The 23,292-nt window shown below is 56.1% G+C and overlaps 1 long non-coding RNA gene across 1 annotated transcript in view; it reads left to right on the forward strand.

Annotated features, from left to right (window-relative positions):
• Positions 1–22,499, forward strand: part of LOC119101448 (uncharacterized) — an 83,044-nt gene extending 60,545 nt beyond the window's left edge. The window contains exon 3 of the long non-coding RNA XR_005094563.1: positions 22,136–22,499. This is a non-coding gene — a long non-coding RNA (uncharacterized LOC119101448). The remainder of the gene's footprint in view (positions 1–22,135) is intronic.
• The last annotated feature ends 793 nt before the right edge of the window (positions 22,500–23,292 follow it).

A 23,292-nucleotide genomic window follows, 5' to 3' on the forward strand; every position in this document is an offset into this window, starting at 1 on the left:
GGAAAACAGATTTTAAACAATTCGTAGAACGGTTACTAACGACACTGATGTTCAGTGAACCGGTACGACGATCTAAATATGATCTAAATCACTCTTCGCTCTGTTATCTGGGCTTAGCGGCCGGTGGCTTTGAACATTTTAATGAGGTTGAAGATACGTGCCATTATGGTTAAAACTTGCTGTGTATTTAGAGGAGCCGCTCCCCTCCCCCTCCCCCCCCCCCAACCATAGTGTTCCCTGGCCTTAGCACTGGATCTTTAAAAGCTGGGTAGAAGTGCTTCACATGACATGACAAAGTGCTCTTCTCCAGACCCTGTTTAACAGTTCCACTGGTGGCTGCTGCTCATCGTACCATGGCTTAGCTGGACGACCTACTGCTGCCTTATGACAGGGCTGACTACTGTTATGTTGTTTGAGGGCGTCATTTGGCTCACTCTCAAATTTTCACTTTCAAGGGTTGGCGAGACTCGAGCTCACTGTTATTTGTTCTGCCCTGGTCCTTTTGGGTGGCGAAGATTTGTTACGCGCTGCATGTGATACCCACTCAAAATTTTGCATAGCCAGTGCTTTGTTTTGAGCTTCACTCAAACCGCACTGGCCTCCGCACCAGCTGCTTACAACCCTGTGCGTGTGTGGTTTGTTTGTGCGCCAGAGGTGGCGGCGACGGGACCGGATGGCCGGAGGGCCGGCGACGCCGCCCGACCGTGACCCTCACCAGGCTATCTCCATAAGCGTCCCTCCTCCTCATCTATCACAGGATGATCACGTTCGCGGAAATCACCGAATCGGAGGGTGGGGCCCGGCATCTCCGTTAACTACCGTGACATGCGTGTCGAGCGGCGGAGCTCCTCGGTCCTGTCCGGGAGCGACGCCCGAGGCCGACGCCGGGGACATTGTCCGCCCGGTCCTGTCCGGGGGCGACGCCCGAGGCCGACGCCGGGGACACTGTCCGCCCGGTCCTGTCCGGGAGCGACGCCCAGGGCCGACGCCGGGAACACTGTCCGCCCGGTCCTGTCCGGGAGCGACGCCCGAGGCCGACGCCGGGGACATTGTCCGCCCGGTCCTGTCCGGGGGCGACGCCCGAGGCCGACGCCGGGGACACTGTCCGCCCGGTCCTGTCCGGGGGCGATGCCCGAGGCCGACGCCGGGGACACTGTCCGCCCGGTCCTGTCCGGGGGCGACGCCCGAGGCCGACGCCGGGGACACTGTCCACCCGGTCCTGTCCGGGGGCGACGCCCGAGGCCGACGCCGGGGACACTGTCCGTCCGGTCCTGTCCGGGGGCGACGCCCGGGACTGACGCCGGGGACACTGTCCGCCCGGTCCTGTCCGGGGGCGACGCCCGAGGCCGACGCCGGGGACACTGTCCGCCCGGTCCTGTCCGGGGGCGACGCCCGGGACTGACGCCGGGGACACTGTCCGCCCGGTCCTGTCCGGGGGCGACGCCCGAGGCCGACGCCGGGGACACTGTCCACCCGGTCCTGTCCGGGGGCGACGCCCGAGGCCGACGCCGGGGACACTGTCCGCCCGGTCCTGTCCGGGGGCGACGTCCGGGACTGACGCCGGGGACACTGTCCGCCCGGTCCTGTCCGGGGGCGACGCCCGAGGCCGACGCCGGGGACACTGTCCGCCCGGTCCTGTCCGGGGGCGACGCCCGGGACTGACGCCGGGGACACTGTCCGTCCGGTCCTGTCCGGGGGCGACGCCCGAGGCCGACGCCGCGGGACACTGTCCGCCCGGTCCTGTCCGGGGGCGACGCCCGAGGCCGACGCCGGGGACACTGTCCGCCCGGTCCTGTCCGGGGGCGACGCCCGGGACTGACGCCGGGGACACTGTCCGTCCGGTCCTGTCCGGGGGCGACGCTCGGGACCAACGCTGAGGGACAATGTCTGCCGATGGAGGTGACCGTCGACGAAGCGGAAGGGGCCGCTGACAACAGACGGAGGGATTACGGGTGGAACAAAGAGGACTACTGACGATGCGGAGAGGACTAGTGACGGGACGGTGGGTCTGTGGTTGAACAAAGAGGACTAGTGACGGGACGGAGGGTCTGGTGACCGGACGGAGGGTCTGCGGGTGGAACAAAGAGGACCAGTGACGGGACCGACGGAGCTGGTGACCGTACGATGGGTTGGTGACGTGATGGTGAGGGATGCTGATGGCTTGGTGGGGATGGCTGCCTATTGCACGGCGGAGGCTGTTTCTAATTAAATGGCCAACATCATTAGCGCCATGACGGTGACACCGGACGGGGATGTGCGAACCACAAACGAGGCTGTGGGAACCGCTGACAGGGCATATTTGATGGTAACTGGATTGAATGCTGATGGCACATAACTTTGCACACATCGGTAAGTGAAACGTTGAGGAAACATTATGTCATTCTTGTAGGCAATTAAATAATCGGTGAGTGGTTAATTACCATATCGCACTCAGTTCCTTGCGATGTAAACAAGTTGTGCGTGACTGTGTTTAATCCCTCTGAGTGCGTTTCTGGAAAATGCCATTGGCGATGTTCTCGCTACGTTAATGGAAAATGTCGCTACTCGTCGTTCTTAGACAGTTTTCCGCATTCACCTTACTATATCAGCCTGTCAATATCAAGGCCTCCATGCTCCACTTTGAATCCATGTACCACTCTGAACAGGACAGAATCCATCACGATAGCGCCGCCGTGACGGCGCTCTGACGCCCTCATCCCCAAACCTTTCATCTCCGTGTCGCAAGCGAGGCGCGCGCCCGCCGTCGCCGCCCCCTGCCCCTCCCCTTTGTGCCGGCTCTGGCAGCCAGCTGCCTTGCCGCAGGCGACGCCGGTTCCCGCCGCCGTCCGCAGATGGCGTTGCACTCGCCGTCACAGACCTGCCAGTCTGGTGTGAGGCCCGCCGTGGACAGGGCGGGAGGGTCCCGCCGACGCGGTGCTGATCGGTGTTGGGGCCGGACGTGGGTCCAGCGGCTCTCAGGCGGGTGATCAGGTGATCCCGGAACTGGTGTTCGCATGTGAGCGGGTATAGCGGTCTGGGGCGTCACGTGACCCATCCGAACATTGCTGGATCAACGATCACGACACGAAAGGTAAGCATTACAAGGCTTCAAAGGCGCAGGCGTCGTCACAACAGCACTTAGCATTTTAGGCTTGAAGCCGAACTCTGGCGGGAATGTGCTGCAAGGTGCCGCAGACGTCACCGGACGGCGGCGCACCGGACACCGGACGGCGGCGCACTCCTCCATCTGAACGCCGTCTTGTTTCCGCGCGTCTGCCTGCGATGGTGCGGCCCCTCACCCGTGCCGTTCACTGGAGCTCTTGGACAGGATGCCTGCGGCTCTCTGCGCGGGGGAATCTGACATGCGACTTTGAGTCGTCGTGTTCGCGCATCCCTGGCCCGTGGGACACGCCCCAGAGCACGCGCTGGGCTACTCTGGAACACGCCCGGACGGTGGGGACGCACCGTTGCCTGCCGCATATGTGTGAGATCGACCTGTGACAAGACCGGAATCAAGCATACGCGTCGCGGGTCGGGTGGGATTGACTCCGAGCAACGGGGTGGGGGGGGGGGGGGGGAGGGTTGGCTGCTCATTCAGGCAGGATATCCTACGAGGAACTGAAGGCCGCTGCTTGGCCATCGAGACGACCGGACGGCGCCTCGTAAAATAATTTGCAACTATGTCATGCATCACGTACGACTGAACAATATCCGTTCTTTTTTCCCAACGCTGCTGTGGGGCTTCAGCCACGGGGAGCCTGTACCTCAGAACTGTTACGGAGAGCTCCCTTAGTTTGGTCTTCATATATCTCATCGTTAACGGTTCTTACTTGATTTCGTGGAAGAGCTTGCTGATTTTAAGTTAACCACTTGGCGTTCACCATTGACGCTAGCCTCTTTTAAGACCACACAGCTTTTCATTGAAGGGAGTGATCCACATTCGAAGATATTGAAGCACGCTTCGTGTATGATGCGATCATTTCACCTTTAACTATTGGTGTATTTTTAAGTGGAAAAGACTGTCCTAGACAACAAAATATCTGCATTGTAAATGTGCCCCGCAACGCGTCATTGTTTGATGACGTCATGAAACCTTTGTGTGACGTTAAGGACGCCAAACTAGCTGTGTGAAATTGTCATTTACCTGTAGAACTTCGAACTCGTCGAGTGGTGGCAGCACTGGCTGGAAGTATTCGCTGAGTCAATATCGCTATGTGCTCGTATTTGGCTTTCTCGTGATGTTCTTACACATTTTTTCCGTTAGTTTAGGGTGTTTACTTGTATTTACATAATCGGCTATGACATTATTTTTAAGCTTTTCAGCTATATGTCTTATTTCCGTAATGATTAGCAAGTGGAGAAAATATGTACAACGTCTTATATTGAGTAGAACCAAGCGTGTTTCGTGACTGAAGCTCGCACAGCTTGCTCAACGCTCAGAGCCAATGGACGTCATCCGTAATGAACGCGCTCACGGACGCCAGATCTGAACGGCTGGACGATAATATTCTTTCTGGTCTGGAACGCCGCCTGGCCTGTTGTAGGGTGACAGGATTTGAATTGCGCTGTTATGGCGTCGTGCATGCCAGAGTATTATTGAAATAGCCTGCATGACATAGTCTGCACATCTTAGCGGACGTGTAGTTCAGAAACTAGATAGCTTAAAGTCTAGGGAGGAAAGTGCTGTGAACTGCACCGAATGATCCTCCAAATGGTTATTTGAGTTGAAAACCCCATGTCGTAGTGAACATTCCGTCTAGTATTTGATTATCGTTTGGCGACCAGGCCATGGCATTGTCATGTTTCTAAGCTCAGCTACATGCATCCTGGCGGGAAGCTTGAAAGCAGAATGAGTTAACACAGTGTCCGTTTACACGAATACTGGAGCGGGCATCAGTGGCAGCTTACGGTCTATTCCGCAGACAAGTCTTTCTTTGGGGAGTTGTCAGTTGTTTTATGCGTGTGAATAGTGTCAAAGTGGCGATGGCGGATCCAGAGATATGTGGGTCTGGCCATTGCTCGGTGACTGAAATCTGTTGGCAATGCTGGTAAGGCTGCAAGCAAAGTGCATTGTCATATTCTGATCGAACCTTTTTTTCAAAAATGCATGCGTGTCGTAATCATCGCGCTTGAGGGCTAATTAGATAACTTCGCGCGTGAAGCTATGGACCTTAACTTTGGAATATATAGGTATATATATATATATATATATATATATATATATGCATGTGTGTGTATACAGAAGTTCACTATCGTACCATCATATCATCGTGTCTGTACCACTATCATATTTCAGACAACAAATCTGTGTTTTGTCCAACAGCATCTCAAACAGGTTTGTTTTCCATGTTTGAAGATATGTTCTTGCGAGTGGTAATGATGTTGACTGTTACTTGCCTTGTTTTGGGGCATTCTGACATCGCCGCTCGCCGTGATTTTGGAAGGTGTCGCTTCATTTCCGTAGTTGGGCCAAGGTGCCTGTTTGTTCGCGCTCGCTTGCATGGTACTCAACTGGTGATACCTTTAAGACACCAATGAAATGGGAGACGCGTCAACACATATACGTGGCACCTAAAGTTAGAGGCCAAATTATGGGCTAAAAATTAGAGGCAAAATGGTTTAAAGGAAATGTTTTCACAATGACATCAGATTTTCAATTACGATAGCTGTCTTGTAGTTTGGTTTGGTCCTGAACCCGCGGCACTGGCGTTCGCTGGCTGTGGGCGACACCTCAGGTTGATACTGTCCCAGCCCCGTGCGGGCCCACGCTTCTGAGGTCGGAGCCTGGTGATGGTGATCGCGACCACACGACATCGCCCCCCCCCCCCCCCCGTCCTCTGTCCGTTACCGACGTGCCAAGACTGGGCAGATGGCCTGGTGACCCGGCTGGCAGCTGGACACGCCGCAGCCGGTCAGCGGCCGCCGGTCAGCCGTGTGCCAGCCGGGTCATCCGGCACCGTTACCGCCCGCGTCATGCAACACTGCCTCTCCGGTCAGCGACGGCCTGTCGGGTCGCGGAATAAACACCCGCTGCCGATGATGACACGCCTGACCGACGCTCGCCGGATCGCCCTGGCCCGGAGCCGACACGGGGCCTGCCCGGGGCCGACACGGGCTCTGCCCGGGGCCGACACGGGGTCTGCCCGGGGTTGACACGGGGCCTGCCCGGGGCCGACACGGATCCTGCCCGGGGCCGACACGGGACCTTTCCGGGGCCGACACGGGGCCTGCCCGGGGTCGACCCGGGCTCTGGTTTAGGGTCGACACGAGGCTCGTGGCGGGATCCGAGGAGTGAGCTAGGGATGAATCCGGATTTGCGCGGCTCCACGACTGGATCAATGGCTGGACACAAGAAAAGACCGGCCCGACTCGCTCGTGCGCTCTGTGGCTAAAACGAAGAGTGGGGCGTCGACATTTTTTGCACCGTGTCGCGGTTTTGCGTGGTTGGTATGGAAACACACACAACCAGCACCCAATAACTTTTGCATCAAGGCTGTTCGCTTGGTCGAAGCGCAAGTTTCGACTTTTCTAATGCTTCACGCTTCTCTAATCGCATTCTTTGTTCTAGGCACGCTGCCATTGAGGCGTGACATTCGATCCCAACGAACGCGAGCGGTGGGGTCCGACCGTGAGGAACACTATTCTGCTGATCTAACGCGGAAACGGCTGAAGCAGGAAGGGTTTGGTCAGCAGAGGAGTCTCAGTCAGGAGTCAGCAGCAGTCTCCTCTCACCTGGTAGAATTCAACTAGCTTTCATGGAGAGGAACGTGGCGAATGTCGCGTCGTCCCGTATTTGCGTAGCAGTGGTGGCGCTATGGGCTTTGAGTTGGGGGGCAGGACTTCCCAGCGGGCATTTCGAACAAATTGGCGCATTCTTACAAGGGGCCTCCCGTGTATGGTCGTATTCAAGGGAGATGTGCACCGAGAGTATGAACCCCTTATCAAGCTGTTATGTGTTTTATATAAAGTAATGAAATATGGACGCTAAAAACCTAGAATCGGTACGTTCACATTATTCAGCAAAGGGTCTCACTAACGTAAAATAGGATCTACTGTTCCAGAAAAGAGTGTCCTAATGCATAGAGGGGCCAGAGGGGCCTTACACAGGCCAGGATGCTTCCGATTTACGACGGGGCCTCCAAATCTAGCCAAGGAGCCTCGCTTTCTCAGTGTAGTACATCAGGGTGCTCCTAAACCAGAGCAGGGGCTTCCTAGCTTGTAACGGGGCATCCCGAGCCAGCAGAGGCGGACTGGGGACCACGTGCCACCGCTCGGTCGCAGTCGCAGTCCGCCTCCTTAACACACAAAAATGGGTTTGCCATGGCATTGAGCACTGGCTGTCCGCTTTATGAAGGTGGCCCCCGCAACCAAGAAATCAAAGCTCTTGATGTAGCAAGGGGTCTTGGAGGGTCTCTTATTAGTTTTTAGCTCAGTCATGGGGCCTCCTTGATCTGAATTTTCGTACTCTATGTGTGGATGCAAGGGCTTTAGTTGGGGAAAGGGCCCCCGAAAGGGGAAGGGGGCAAAAATATAATCTTGCTCATTGCCTGCCAGCAGGGGGGCAACTGCCCCTGCCCTCCCGTGCCCCCCCCCCCTTCTCTCCCTTGCCGCTTCGCCCCTGCCTCATAGAATCTCAGCGCCCTGTATTTATGCAGCCTTCCAGTTTACTGGTGCCATTCAGCCCGATGTGGCCTTTGCAGTATCGACATCATGGAAAATCACTTTCCGTTCGCGGTATGGTGTGCCCAAAGCCGCCGATACTGACGGGAGCTGTTACACAACTCGGCCCCTGCCGCCGATGCGGAGCGCCACGGGTCCGCCATGGCGAGTCTGTTCGACCTCCTCCAGGTCGTGTCCAGAACATATTGGACTGCAGGTCAACACGCACCAGCCTCACGACCCGCGGACGGCGCGCGCTCACAGCGCACGATAATTCGGTTTGCCGCCGCGACTCCGTTCAGTGCCGGCGCCCGCCGCTGATGGCGCGCCTTACCGTGCGGCGTTGGCAGCGGCCGCAGGCACCCGATATGCGCTCCCCTCTGCAGCCCCGCTCCCGGCGACGCATCGGCCCGTCTGCGACCGAGCGATGGCGCGTGGTCCCCAGTCCGCCTGCACGCTGGCCGGTGAGCGCCGCCAGCGCTGCGCCTGCACGCGTGCACGGCGCCGGCGGCGGCGGCGGCGGGCGCTGGTGGTCCTTGGCCGCCCTGTCCAGTGTGAGCCGTTTGTGCGCCATGTTTCGGATCGCTGGGCGCGGCAGAGGGCTCGCGTTGTGGTGGCCGCTTGTCGGCGTGGACGTCGTTGACATATTAACGCGTCATCTGCGGACTTTGTAAAGCAATTGATGACGTTAAGCTTATAGTCAGTGGTAAATATGGACAGCAGCTCTTAAGTATCAGATTGGGGCTTGGGCAGGTGCGCGTACTGGCGCTGCCTCTAGCGAACATTGCTTTTGACGCTAGAAGCAGCTTAGCCGTTTACAATTCCAATAAATGTCCCAGAATCAAAATATCTTAGTTGACCACATCTGGATCTATGTAGACATGTAGAAACTTGCAATCATGGTGCGTGATTGCAGCACCTTGCTGTATACCTGTGTGCGTCATTTCTTGCTGTACCTTTCCCACGTCCCCGTCCTTTTTCCTACACCAAACTCGCACTGATAGCGTGTCATAGTTTTGATCATGTTCCTGTCTTGAGCAGCAATCCCATGAATCCGATCTGCTTCGCCTGGGGATCTCAGGGCACCACATCGCGAGGTGACCTAGTGGCCCTCTCCTCACATGCTTCTTGCTCCCGGGGCGAGGGGCGACCGATCGCAGCCCGATTTTATCGCCGGAAAATACGGACGTAACTCATGGGGACGCCCGGGCCGTCGCATTACCATAGCCGACTCATATCTCCGGTCGTCTCTGTCATTTGTACGATATCTCCCGCGCGCGGGACAAATCTGGCGCGCGTCTCCGGGCGCGCTGCGGTGGCCGGCCGGCCCGCCGTAAATCGGGCCCGGCGCGCGGAGGGCGGGGCGCCGGCCGGGAGCGCGGCGGGCGGCGGGGCCGGCCGCGGTGTCGGACCGGCCGCCCGCTGACACGACCGGCCGCCGATCGCCGCACCGGCCGCCGGCCCCGACGACGGCCGCGGTGTCGGACCGGCTGCCCGCTGACACGACCGGCCGCCGATCGCCGCACCGGTCGCCGGCCCCGACGACGGCCGCGGTGTCGGACCGGCTGCCCGCTGACACGACCGGCCGCCGATCGCCGCACCGGTCGCCGGCCCCGACGACGGCCGCGGTGTCGGACCGGCTGCCCGCTGACACGACCGGCCGCCGGCCCCGACGACGGCCGCGGTGTCGGACCGGCCGCCTGCCGACACGACCGCCTGCCGATCGCCGCACCGGCCGCGGACCCCGACGACGAGAGCCATGCCGGCGGCGACAGGGGAGCAGTCCGACGACGGCTGGTGCTGCCGTTTCGGTCCTTGTCTGCTCGGCTGTCGTCGGGGGAGGATAGGCGGAGACCACTGGCACAGAACCTGGGGCGGCGGCTCCCGAGACCGCCCTTTCTACGCAGGCGGGCTGTTTGTCCGGCGCTGGCCGCAGTGACGTAACATCGGGCTGGGCCGGCCGCCGCCCGCCATCACCGCCGGCTCGGCCGCCCAGAGGTCACCGGGTCACGGATCAGCTGACCCCGGGTCGCCGGCTGTCCGCGCTGGCATTGGGCCCAAGTCAGATTCCAAAGGCTGAATGGGAGGGAGGACAGCACAATGTGGCTGAGTGCAGTCAATGTGACCCAAATGATTGACCTGGTTTCTGGATTCATGTAATTCTTTGGTCCGTCAGTGTCGTTCTGCCCAGCCCAAAACAAGGCGATAATGATGTCGTACCAGCGCGTTTCAAAACTGAGCAGAGACCATATGCCTTGCCTATCAGCAATGCCATCAGCACCTTGAGACGTTCAAAATTGCATCACAGACCCTCCTGCCAGCTACTATATGCTGGGCTTCTTGTTGCTCTTGCGCATAAGGATTTTTACGAGAAAAGGAGCGAAAGCAGGAAACGGCCTTGTGAGGAAAAATGCGATAGCATCGACCGTTTTCAGCAGAGTCATGTGCTGCATACATTTATTAAACCTAAACGGTAATCGCTCTCACACGCTGGTGAAACCTGAGCGAAGAAGTGACAAACAGAGGCAAAGGTATGATAAATTCAGATGCCAGTGAATGTAACTGACGTAACCATACCCTTCCTTACTTTCTCTTTAAGCAAGTGCCCATGACAGTAGGCCTCGGAAAGATAGCCTGTAATCTGCCCGACTACTTTGCCAGTTGCTGCCAGCCCACAAGAAGTATTTCTGTGAAAGTGTGCCCCACACGCCTCCCGGTACGAATGCTGGACCCGAACAAGCCTAGCACGAGGTTTATGGTTTCCACGGTATAGCCGCAGACTTGGCAGGCTCATCTATATATATATATATATATATATATATATATATATATATATATATATGTATATATATATATATATATATATATCTACAATGCAGTTGTGCCCGCGTGAACGTGATAGCAGACAGGTGCCTGGATCTGAAGCGCAGATCCCCTAGTTTATAGGCACCTCAGCAGCAGCGATCGGGTTCTAGATCCTGGAAGCTGGTCCACTATCCCAGGCGTCGCTCCACGATCGTGAGTCGGACTTCAGTCGGGTTCCGGTGCTGGTGTGCCAGCATCTCTCATCTCCAGCCAAGACACCGCCGACCCCAGCGGTGGCTGGGCCACGCTCTCACATAAGCGAGTGAATGGGCTGGCTTCAAACAGGCCTCAACTCTTAATTAACCTGTCACTGGCTGTCTGCATGTCCTCGCTGTCCAAAACAGAGAGAAAAAGGATGACAGTAGATATCGTTTCTGACACGCTTTCGGTTCCTCTTTGAATGAACAGTTCCATGGGTGCAAATTCGGATGAAATGTATGCAGGCAAGCGAATGTTGTAAAGGTTATTGCTGCAGCGATAGCCCATACTTTGTCTCGCCCTCAACTCTGAAAAGCAGTTTGTACGCCCGTCCTTGCCGGTGCATCCGTGCCACTTCCAAAACATGTTTTTTATCTGCTTATTAGCAGACGTGCATTTCAGTACTGAAACTGCTGAGGCTTGGGAGAATTGAGGCTGCCAAGATGGCCGCAAACCGTATAATGATAGGACAAGATCGAGTATGGCCCGGCAGCTCATGTCTGAAAGTCTGTTGTTTCAATTCTCAGTTCCTTGAGGATCTGGGCCTGTATTTGGCATTGCCCTTCACAAATTGCATCGGCATCGTTTACTAAAGATTATTTCCCAAGCCCACTTTCGGCGCTTGCAGAAGTTCAACAATGCGTCGTCTATCTCTTACGAGAAAATCGACGTCAATTTCTCCATGAATTTGATAATGTGCCTCCCGTCGAACGTAATCGCCCCGAAACAGGCCATCACCAGGGATTCAGCTTTAAACATCCGTAAGTATATGTGGCTGCTTCGGTGAAAGCTGGAGGACGCCCGCGAAGCTAGGCAATCAACGATGGAAGCTGTAGTCAGTGGCCGCGTACCTGCTGGGTAGGAGGTCCGGACTCCGTTTCACCGTTCTGGGGTGATCTCTTGGCCTCAGGGCCACACATTTCAGTCCGTGGCTCTTAAGGCTGGCAGCTGCGGTCAGCGTCCGACGGTATTCCAGTCTGCTGCGGTTCGGCTCCTTTACAGCCCGCCTGTGGAGGCTTTCGTTTTTGCTTTTAACACAGGGCAACCGTCTGTAGAGGCCAGCGTATTGTGTTCACTCTGGGGCATCCCCATATCGTCTCCCAGTCCTAAGACCTTTTTCTTGAATCTTGGTGCCGAACTTTGTGCAAATAGACATCCGTCGCCGATATCCCTGCACATGGTCGCTCAAGCTTTGTCCGTCCTGATTTGTTCCGAAAGGAGCCCCGGTCGATTTAGACCTTTCATCCATGGAGCCTCTCTGGGCTGGGCTACCTTCCTTCCGGAGATGTTCACGAGCCTCTCTCGGGCTGGGCCACCTTCCGTCCGGAGATGCCGCGGGCCTCTGTGGGGCCGGGCTGCCTTCTGCCCGGTAATGTTCCGGAGGTGATTATCTGGAGGCGCGGCTCCAGATGGGAAGCCAACGGTGACGCTCATCTTCGAAGCACATCCCGCTGGGTATTTACGGGCTTATAATTGGTATATTCGGTCTTCATCGGATCAAGAGTTGATTTATAACGGTATCTGGTATCTACGCCGCCAGGTCGGAGCGCTGCCAACTAATTAAAATCACTAGGTTCCCACGTGTGTTCACATTTTTGGACCAGATCGTGTCTGTTAAAGTTCGTGATGCTCGATAACGGCTGATGAAAGTCAGGTCGCCATTCCAGCGCACATGCTGCATGCCCTTATCCAAGCTGCCCCAGATGTTGTCGGCGCCCGGCTAAGACCGCACCAGCTGTCCCGTGTGGCCACGGGACGACTGCAGACTGCCCGGTGGACCCGGACGTCCCGGCGGCACAACAGATGAGTTGGATCCCAGCCCATGTCACAGCGAGTCCGTGACAGTTATTAAGGCCTGTTGGTCCGCCGCGGCCGACCGGCTTCCCTTGCGACACGATCGTGAACGATCACAAACGTATGGCGCAATGGCATGAACGATGAGACATCTCGTGTGTAATCAAGGAGGAGCCATTTCCAGATCGCTATTCACGGGGAGAATGTCGCTCCATTACGGCTGCGTTCAGCTTCAGGGCTGTGTGGGTAGTCCCGGGAGTGCCGAGTCCGTACCGCATCGCAGTCTTAAGGGCAGACCGGCGCCCAGCGGTCACGCGGGTTGAGCGCGTAACTGTTCTTTTGAAGGCGTGTAGCCGCCCGGTGAGCCAGCAGCGAAGCGTGGCAAAGATGACTGGTGCGCGTCACGTTATCCCATGGCATGCCGTGAGGGTACCACACCAGAGGAGCCCCTGTAAGAAAGTGTGCCACGCAGAGCCCACATGGCTTGGCGTGCGCCCTCTGAACACAGTGTTCTCACGCAGTGGCTGGAGAAACGGCGTCTGACACATACCGCGCAGAATCCAGTGCAACATTTCTCGACCAACAGAACGACTCCGCCAACGAATGACGGTCGGGTTCCCACTCATCTGAACTGACCGCGCCTTGAAACGAGGCCGCGCCTCGGCCTCAGCCGGCGCCGCTGCTGGTGGGGGGTGCTTGCCGCCTCTGAGGTTCTACCAGCGCCGCGTCGCTCCACGTCAGCCGTGCTCGGGTGCCGCGCGTCCGAGTCGGACGGCGCGGCGGCGTACCACGCGCCAGAGTCGGACGCGCTGCCGCCGGCGCGGTCCTGGCCGCTACCCACGGTCAGGGAGCTGGCGACTGACTGGGAGCATGTGCTCAGACGCGCAGCCGGGGTTGTGGACAGCTGTTCTCCGTCGCTCGCCGAGGGAGGCAGTGCCGCGGAGGTCCGTTAGAGCTGTTACCGCCGAGCTATTCAATAGCCCCGCGCGGTAATGGTCGTAAGCACGGCCTCGTCTGGCGACCATTACCGGCGGTCGCCTGATCAGGATTGAACGGGCTCTGCTTGGTGTGACCTTGGGACCGGGCTATCGGCGAAGCCATTGCTTGAACACCAAACACCCTTGTTTGTAAATAGTCCACTAAAGACCGACATGCTGATTCGCGTTTGGGTAAGTCATGCCGTGTGGACAGATGATTTGCAGTTATCCCGAAAGGTTGAGGCAACTGACGCAGGCTGCTGCCGGAGGGCTTTTCTCTCTCTCTCTCTCTCTCTCTCTCTCTCTCTCTCTCTCTCTCTCTCTCTCTCTCTCTCTCTCTCTCTCTCTCTCTCTCTCTCTCTCTCTCTCTCTCTCTCTCTCTCTCTCTCTCCTCTCTCTCTCTCTCTCTCTCTCTCTCTCTCTCTCTCTCCTCTCTCTCTCTCTCTCTCTCTCTCTCTCTCTCTCTCTCTCTCTCTCTCTCTCTCTCTCTCTCTCTCTCTCTCTCTCTCTCTCTCTCTCTCTCTCTCTCTCTCTCTCTCTCTCTCTCTCTCTCTCTCTCTCTCTCTCTCTCTCTCTCTCTCTCTTCTCTCTCTCTCTCTCTCTCTCTCTCTCTCTCTCTCTCTCTCTCTCTCTCTCTCTCTCTCTCTCTCTCTCCTCTCTCTCTCTCTCTCTCTCTCTCTCTCTCTCTCTCTCTCTCTCTCTCTCTCCTCTCTCTCTCTCTCTCTCTCTCTCTCTCTCTCTCTCTCTCTCTCTCTCTCTCCTCTCTCTCTCTCTCTCTCTCTCTCTCTCTCTCTCTCTCTCTCTCCTCTCTCTCTCTCTCTCTCTATATCTATCTCTCTCTCTCTCTCTCTCTCTCTCTCTCGCTCTCTCTTCCGTCAGTTAGCGGCATTTGCAGATGTCTGTGCAGATGCATTATCCGCATTCCCCACGACAAAATGGTTGTTTCTTCATTTGGAACTCACGACTAAGGCCTCCGAATCCTCTTTCAACGGGCTTAATGGTTGGAGGCGTTGGAGAGGATAACTTTGAATAGACATAAGCCGTCTGATTCTTCGAAACACCATGCGTCTTACGGACAGGCAACAAGGCATGTCGATAAGTGATGGCAACCTGTTTACTCTTTACCCACTATACCAAGGAGGCGTCCAGCGCTCCCTTGCCTCCATAGATCAGGTATAGAGATAAAGCACGGGGCAGTGGTTTTCTAGGGCCATCTGACATTGCCGTGGCAAGGCAAGACCCCAGATCTGATCCGCTTGCCGCTGGTGTTTATGTGAGAAGTAGGAAGGTAAGCTGACACACCGAATCTCAGCGCTGATGGCTGATGTTCTTCATCACTCATCCGCCCGCCGTGCCTCGGTGCCATAAGGACGTCCTTCCCGGAGATGTGACGACCGTCACGTGTCTTGCGCATGGTGTCGGCCGGAACGGACCTTGGCTCGACAGTGAAGGAACGGGACTTTCCACCCGCCGCGCATGCGGAAGACACCCAGACACGGGACGCGCTATTAATCGTGTAGTTTTCCCACCGTTGGCGGTGACCTCGGGTCACGGGACTGAAATCGAAAGCGGCGCCAGCGCGCGGCAACCACGCAGACGCACGTGAGTGGCGCGTCTGCTCCCCGGTGCGTCAGGGCGCAACGGGTGAAGACATGCGCGGCTCGCCGCATTTCAGGCTAGCGCGGCGTAGTTGTCTGCGGGGGCACTCCGCGTCAAACGTTTCGGTGAAGACATGCGCGGCTCGCCGCATTTCAGGCTAGCGCGGCGCAGTTGTCTGCGGGCGCACTCCGCGGCAAGCGTTTTTAAGGTGTGGTGTCGTTTTTAGACCAGCTGATAAATTGGGACGGACGCTGTCACGAGCCGACGGTCGGGTTGTCTTGAGGTTTTGCAGGCCTAAACGCGCTGTCAAAATGTACCTTGTAACGGCTCGTTAGACCATCGACACCGGTCGTTGTGTCCCAGTTACATGGTGCCTCTCCTACCTCATCCTCACACTTCATTTGACACCGAATGGTCTTGTCCCTATGTCCCTTTTCCATGCGGTCAATTTTGTGCGAGTTATGCTCAGCAGCGGTGGAGGGGTGATCTTGACTCTCTGAGGTTTCGGTTTCTTTCGGGCCGATTTTGACGTTCTCAGGCTTGAGCTAAATGGTAAGACGCTAACTATCTTTCGATAAAGAACAGCTTTAAAGCGTTCGTCCATGGCGCACGTTCGAGGAAAAATGGCGGAGCAAAAATATATTTTTGAAACGCTCGTGTTTAGTTTCTCAGTTCCACTTTATATTCATATTTGGCTATCAAGGTGTTGACTTGAATTGGAACCGCAATCGAGGAAAAAGACGAGTTAAAGTATGGAGCCGAGAGTGGCAAACACCACGAAGATGAATACAAAATCGTAGTTCGTGTAGTACAAGTATACCGATATATACGATAGCATGACACATACGAAAACTGCTGGATTAAGATATAAAACGCTCTGAATGCATGAACGCATGCAAGAGATGGTGATGTAGCCAAGATGGAACAGCATTGGATACTGAGCATTGCGCGGTAAGCGCCTGCGCTCGCGTCCCCTGCAACCGCGCTCATGTGGCCTGTGTGACGAAAGATTGGAAATTGGCGAAAACAGTCAGGCTGAAGCGCCACCGGCCGTGTTGTGGCATTCCATGGCATGGTTAAACTTTGCCAACAATTGAAAATTGAGCTGGAACCGTCCTCCCAGGGTACTAGGGTTAAGGCACTTGCCACAGGCCACTCTTAGCAAGGAATTTCGTCCGAAGACAACACTGCAAACCATCCGATTAAATGCCCTTTTTGGATGATCTTACTGGGTGTCTCATGCATTGCGTTCCCTGTGTGTACGTGAATTTGCTGCCAGGCACCGGCACTAAGCGATGCCTATCCTGCTCAAAGCGCTCACGTCTATCGGCCGACGCTCCCGCTCGCCGTAAGGTCAAGCTGGGGTCAGTTGGGTCAAGTGGAGGTGAATTACAGCGTCGGGAAAGTGGAAGATCTCCTCAAGACGTTGATACGAGTAATGTTCGTGCAGATAGCCGAGTGGGAGATGCTGACACATTCTTCCGGTGCTCCTGGCGGGTTTTCGAGTGTTTGTGCTCTGCACTGTCCAAGGCCAGGCGATGAAGGTGGCTTGCTCGCATATCACGCCTTTTTTGTGTCCTCGACACCCTTGAGTAACTTGTTGCTAACAAGACCTCACACGTGCCGATAACTCATAGCTTTTAGAACCTTCCGTTAGAGCGTCTCGTGGGAATAATTGTCGTGCCGGGGTCGCCCGCCGCCCGTGGCACGATAGACCAGCCTCCCATCATCCGCCGAACATCAGACGGATCCGCCCGCCTCCCGGCCGATTTTTCTTCTTTCTTTGCTCCCAGCCATGAGGCTCAGCGCCTGTTTTGTGCCTGGAATATTAATTTCCAAATATTTGCCAGCATCCGCTCCCGGGTCATGCAGCTTAAGTACTTGCAAAACCGCACAGTGCACAACGATCTCCCCTCGCACGCGTGCATTGTGCATGCCAAACGCGCAGTTAGACATTGCGAATGGCATTTGTTTACAAACAACCAATGTGTGGGCACTTCCAGCAGTGCATAACGCCTAACACTCAACCAAGTCCTTGGCACAATGTCGTTTGCAATGTCTGTGATCACAAAGTACAAGTGAAGTGCGTGCGATTTTGCACATCTCGTTGACTGTTAGAATTATGAACGTTGGATAAAGATGGACCACAGCATCATATCACTGACATTCGCGGGTGAACCAATCCCAATCCTCGCAACCCTGGTGCCCCAATCCAATGTTCTGTATGGTCATTGATAGTGGAGCATAAGCAACATTTACAGAACCAGAAGGACACCCCCTAAGGGGCATTCATGTTTTGCATTACGCTCGTGTGTGCATGCGTGCATGCGTGCGTGCGTGCGTGCGTGCGTACGTGTGTGCGTGTGTGCGTGTGTGTGTATGTGCGTGTGTGCGTGTCATTGGGGCTTTGAGACGTGGTGTTGAGGCTATATGACGTTACCTGCTCATCAGCTTCGCGGAAAGAGCGGACATTGGGCGATGCCTGCGGAGGAATTTGGTGCAACGTATGGTTACGCTCAGATGCGATTTTAAATCATGTTGAAGTATTTCTAAAACGTGTTTGAAGCGTTACCAGGGGAGAAGGATTCTCGGCCATCGCAACCGGTGTGTTACCGGTGGGGGGGCGTTGAAAATGGTCAACAATGCGTAACATCATTTATGGACGATATGCCCCAGCAGGAAAGTCTGGTAATGTGGTTTGTCATAGCAGTACAACACCCTGAAGTGAAGGAACCGTCCACCGCCCGTTCCAAAACCCGGGCGTCCGGTGGTGCGTTCGGTAGGAGATGATGCGGCTCCTGAACAGGGACTGGATTGAGCACGGCCTCCCCATGCTGCCCATACACTCCAAATCAACACCCGGTGATCAAGACCCTCGCAGGAAATGATATAAATAAAAGTTGAGATAGGCCTCCTATGTACTGAAAAGAAATGGCCTGTTATGGGGCGTGGCGACCGTGTATACGTGGATGAAGCCGCCCCGGGTGATGGGGTTTGAGCTGTCGGAGAGCGCAGCCTGTGGGCGCCTGCGAGAGGAACCAGACTGCTCGGCGGCCGATTTTCATCTGTTGCGGAGTGGATGGCGGCCATTTTAGTTTCATTGTCGACTCGGCCTAGTGTAAATTTACGAGGCTAGGTGTGCGGCGGACGTCTTCGGCAGCAATAGATCACTAGGATCAGGCTACGCGCAGTTTTAAAAATAGTAAGTACGCGTTGTCAGTTTACGTCAAAATAGGAAAAAACTTCATTCACGCGCAGCATTTTACGTACAGTACTAGCTTCCAGGGCGTAAGTTGCTATTGTGATCGTGAAAAGATTTGTGGTCTCCCGACACTTTCGTCTACTTCAGACCTGGTGGTTGAAAACAGCGCACCACTTGTCACCGCCTTCGCACATAACAGTAGACCTGTGGGCGGATAGATTGCACATACGGTTCAGAGTCACCCGAAAACATCGGACACACGGTGTGACATCGCTCAAGCTTACCATGCGTGCAAACCTGTGTTATGTCCACTCTAGGACGACGGCTGGCACGACTTCACACCAGGAGCTAGTCTGCTCTTGCTGCTGCCCGAAAGTAAGTTATGAGATTATGTCAAAAGTTATGTCAAAGCATTTGCCCGATTCCCAAAACGCATTGCCGGGTAAAATGTATATCCGGGACGGGGAAGAGCCAAGGAACCAATCCGGAATCAGGCCAAGGGATTTAGCAAGAATCAGGATCCAGTCTCATATTAAGTCGAAAGATCCAGTAAGGGCCAAGATCCAGCCTAGCATGGTGTCGAAAGATCCAGCAAGAACTAAGATCCAGCCTAAAGCATGTGGAGATCCAGCAAGAACTAAGACACAGCTCAGAATTAAGCTGAGATCCAGCAAAAACTAATATCTTGGAGCATCTTATCGAAGACCCCTGTCAGCCTTGATTTTCAAGGTTCAAGGCGCAACTCAGGGGCTTAATCTTTCAAAAGAGTTTGAAAGGTTGAACAAGGAAAATGGCGAAACCTATCCCCAATTTTTGGTCTCAGAGTTTGGAGGGCTGAGGTGACTTAACAATATGAAACTGCATCCCTGATGTTCCTAAAGTTGATAAACAAAGACAAACTTTTGCAACTCCGGCAGCTGCATCTCTGGCAGCCTTTTAGGGAGACCCTGATGGTTGGATAGCTGGAATTCTAACAATGTTTCTAGTACCTTGAAATCTAGTGGGATATTGCAAGACGCTAAGGTGGTTGCTTAGTGCACCATTCATATTAGGCCCCCGTACCATTCTGTTATGATGAGCACATGCTTTCAGGTGTCAGGGACCCATTTATAAATGTAAGGCGATCATCTTCAGCTAACAGGAAAGTTTTATTAGTTTTAATGGTGGTATCAGAACATGCTGACCGTTTGCCATGACTGTGGTGTGTGACATTAATTGATGTAAACGCCAACATATGTGGGTCGTCCCGCGCAAATCGCGTAACTTGCCAACAGCACCAGCGAAACCAGGATCCAGGGATTGGTTTTGATAAAGAAACCTGTGGGAACCAGACACATGTCGCTCTCGGCACAATTGAATAAGGACATAAATAATTGCGCTAAGGATGTCAGCTGCATATTCGACATCGGGCACGTTGTATCTGTCGAATAGCTAAACAGCAAGCATACGTCTCGTAAGGTGATTGTTGCCTCGACAAGCAAGGGGTTTTCCGTGAGAAGTGGCGTTTGAAGGGACCGTCAAACGCTCATGGCATCGGCGCGTCCCGCGCCTGCCTGACCGCTGCAATGTCCTCGCGTCGTCTTCCCAGAAGTGATTTTCCCAGCCGTTGCACACGTTCCAGCCATTAGCCGGGCCTGGCCGGAGCGGCCGGACGGGGGCGCCGGTAGCCGACCGTCGCCGGGCCGGTAGCGCCGCGACGCGGGACTAACTGCCGGCAGCACGTCACTTCGCGGCCGCATTGAGGGCAGCGCCGCAGCGACGCCTCCACCAGAGCGAGCGCGGAGCCACCGAGCCAGCCAGCAGCTCCCCGCCGTCGCCATCTCGGCGTCGGGACGGCACAGGCTCGGCGTCAGGCTGCGCTCAGCGAGGCACGGTCTCTCGGTACCGTGGCCCGGTCGCGAGTTTGAATTATTCAGCCGCTGCGCCTCACGCACGTTTCGGACTGGCTCGGCGTGGCACGGCTGTTCTGCTCAGCAGCGGCGGTCGCACGGATGGTCTGCGATCCAGGTCGGCTGTTGGAGGTGGCGCTGGAAGAGTCGCTCGCTCAGAGGTGCCATCGCGTCCTAGAAGAGCACATTTCCGGGTGGAGCGCTCTGTGAGATGTGGACGAGCTCATGCTTGTGGAAGTGGTCGTGGTGTGGGGCTGGGTTGCTGGACTCTGTGACCGATTGGTGCGTGTGAATCCAATGATCGCTGTGTGCTGGCCAATAGATCCACATGATCGTCATGGATGCAAACCGTTCTCATCAGCGAACAAAGATAAAACGCGTTCGTGTGCTGAGCATTATGTATTTGGGGCAATCCCAAAGCCCACATTTGTCAAAAGCACGTTCATTACTTTCACAGAGTCCCCTTACTTTTACCCTTACCTTTCCCATGCCGCCGCAGCATTACAAGGCAATTCATTGATGCCCGGAGGAGCAGCTCTTGTAGAGTTCGCGTTCTTTCCACCGCGCATGCTGCTGCTTACCGCAGAGGTTCCTGTGGTCTCCTCTATGTGCAAACGAACCAACAGCAGGCGGCGCGGCTGTTGCGCGTGTAGCTGCTGTCGGCGATAGCGTCTTGAGTGATGGAGCGGGACAAAAACGGGCCGGCGCGGCGCAGCAACCGGCGCCGGTCGGCGGAAGTGTCCGCCACGTGGCGCGCCGCGCCGGCCAAGCGGCGGCATCTGTGGCGGCGGTGTGACTCATTACGGGGCGGGACACTCATCGCTCCCGCCGGCGCTGGCAGGTGCATGTCTTCTGCCCGGCCGCCGCCAGCCATCCTGGCGTGTTGATTGTGTGTGTGTGTGTGTGTGTGTGTGTGTGTGTGTGTGTGTGTGTGTGTGTGTGTGTGTGTGTGTGTGTGTGTGTGTGTGTGTGTGTGTGTGTGTGTGTGTGTTATGTGTGTGTGTGTTATGTGTGTGTGTGTGTGTGTGTGTGTGTGTGTGTGTGTGTGTGTGTGTGTGTGCGTGTGCGTGCGTGCGTGCGTGCGTGCGTGCGTGCGTGCGCGCGTGCGTGCGTGCGTGTGTGCGTGCGTGCGTGTGTGTGTGCGTCATTTGACTGCTGTCTGGGCGGCTTGTGGTCCGGGTGAAGCACACGAGGAACGCGAGAAACCAAGACACTCCATGTATCTCCGTTGAACTCCGACTAACACTTAAAACTGAGCACGCTTCGTAGAGCTCTGCCAGCTGTCAGCGGAACCTGTCCGTCGGTCGTTCCTGACCTCGGGACAGGAATTCAGCTGGACCACTCCCGGAGCGGAGCCAGACATTACGTGGCGGATGCCAAAACGCGGCGTCCGTCTCGGGAATCAATTAGCTCGGACCGTTGGTGAGCGAAGCGCTCTCCCGGTTCGCCGGGCGCTGTCGCTAACCACAGCCTGCACTGCTCCGGACCGGCGGCTCAGGAATGCGGGAACTACGGCATGTCTGTGGATCAGCCACTTATCTGGGCATCTCTCACACAGCCGGTGTCGAAACGCTCGTGCCGGCCGCAAACGACTCCGCGAGGAGACGGCCGCCGGTGTTAGCTGATAGTGATACTGAGACCGGGAGACGATTTATGGATCGGAATAAATTGCTTAGGGACTTCTGTATATGTCAAACACTTGGCCGTCTCATTTTCACTGCCACATGCCTTGAGCAAAACGCGATCTGCTTAATCCGGGCATGACGTTTACAAGGACATAAAAAATCCTCGCTCCAAGAGCCAATCTGCGTTATTAGCTGTTCGTCACCAAATACGGAATGCGGCGCTGGTGCTACCCTAACGCATCAGACTCATTGGAAACCTGGGCACGCAGCGGCGCCAAGGCCGCGCCGCATCCGTGCTGTGCTCACTGCCGGGTGTGTGTGTGTGTGACGCGTCCCATCTGTTCCCAGGTGCCCGAACTCAGAGCAGCGGCGGCTACTCCAGCCAGAACCCGTCCCAGCGACGCCGTGCGGCGCTATGTTGTCGAGTCTGCCGCCGCCGCGTCACCGCAGCGCCGGCGCCCGCCGTCGCCCGCGTGTCTGCTGACCGCCCGCCATGGCCAAGATCCTGAAGCAGCTGTCGACGATGCACGGCCGGCTGTTCGCGGCCGACCCGCCCGAGAAGTCGCGGCCGCCCGAGCTCTTCATCGACGCCGACGCGCTGGACGTGTACGCGCTGCGCCGCTGCCACTCGGAGCTGAGTCCGCTCTACCTGACGCGGCTATCGCTCTCGACGGATGATCTGGACGCGGCCACGCTGCCGCCGGCGCGCAGCCTGCTGGACGCGCTGCAGGAGGTGCGCGTGCGCGGCCGCGGCGTGATGCGCCGCGTGCGCCACCACGTGGAGCGCGAGCGCGCGAGCGCCGTGTCCCGCAGCGACAGCTTCAAGTTCCAGTCGGCTGGCGAACGAGGCGATCACAACATCGTGCCGCCGCGACGCCGCGGCCGCAGGAAGGGCGCCGGCCCGCCTTCCATGCCACAGGTAGGTTCTGCGGCCCGTCTGCCGGCCAGGGGCTGCTGCTGAGGTCGTCTGAGGCTCGTGTGGAGGGCGGGAGGCTGCTGCTGAGGTCGTCTGAGGCTCGTGTGGAGGGCGAGGGGCTACTGCTGAGGTCGTCTGAGGCTCGTGTGGAGGGCACGCTTGGACCTTACGGCCACCGGAAAGCGTTGTGGTAGTTGAGGACCCTTCGATCTTTACATAACACAGAGGTGTCTGATCATCCATTCGATGAGCTAAGTGGGTCGTAAGAGGGCTGAACTTAGGTAAGACAGAAGTAATAGCCACATTCCTTGTAAAAAAAAAACCAGGAGAATGTGACGATAGATGCCTTGAGACTGTGGCAATATGCCTTTATCAAAACAAATAATAGCAGCACATTCAAGATTTCCTACCGATCCTACTCGATTTTTCAGGGTTTTTTGGGACAGGGAGCCACAGTTTTTACGGGCTATCAACATTTGGCAATTCAACAGCAGTGCAAGAGCAATCGCTAATCATTACTACGATAACCATTAACCATACGATAACTATTAACCATTACTACGATACAGTGCGTATCTAACTAAGCATT

This window comes from Pollicipes pollicipes, unplaced genomic scaffold (assembly GCF_011947565.3).
Source record: "Pollicipes pollicipes isolate AB1234 unplaced genomic scaffold, Ppol_2.1 Scaffold_4881;HRSCAF=5763_pilon_pilon_pilon, whole genome shotgun sequence".
Lineage (NCBI taxonomy): Eukaryota > Metazoa > Arthropoda > Thecostraca > Pollicipedomorpha > Pollicipedidae > Pollicipes > Pollicipes pollicipes.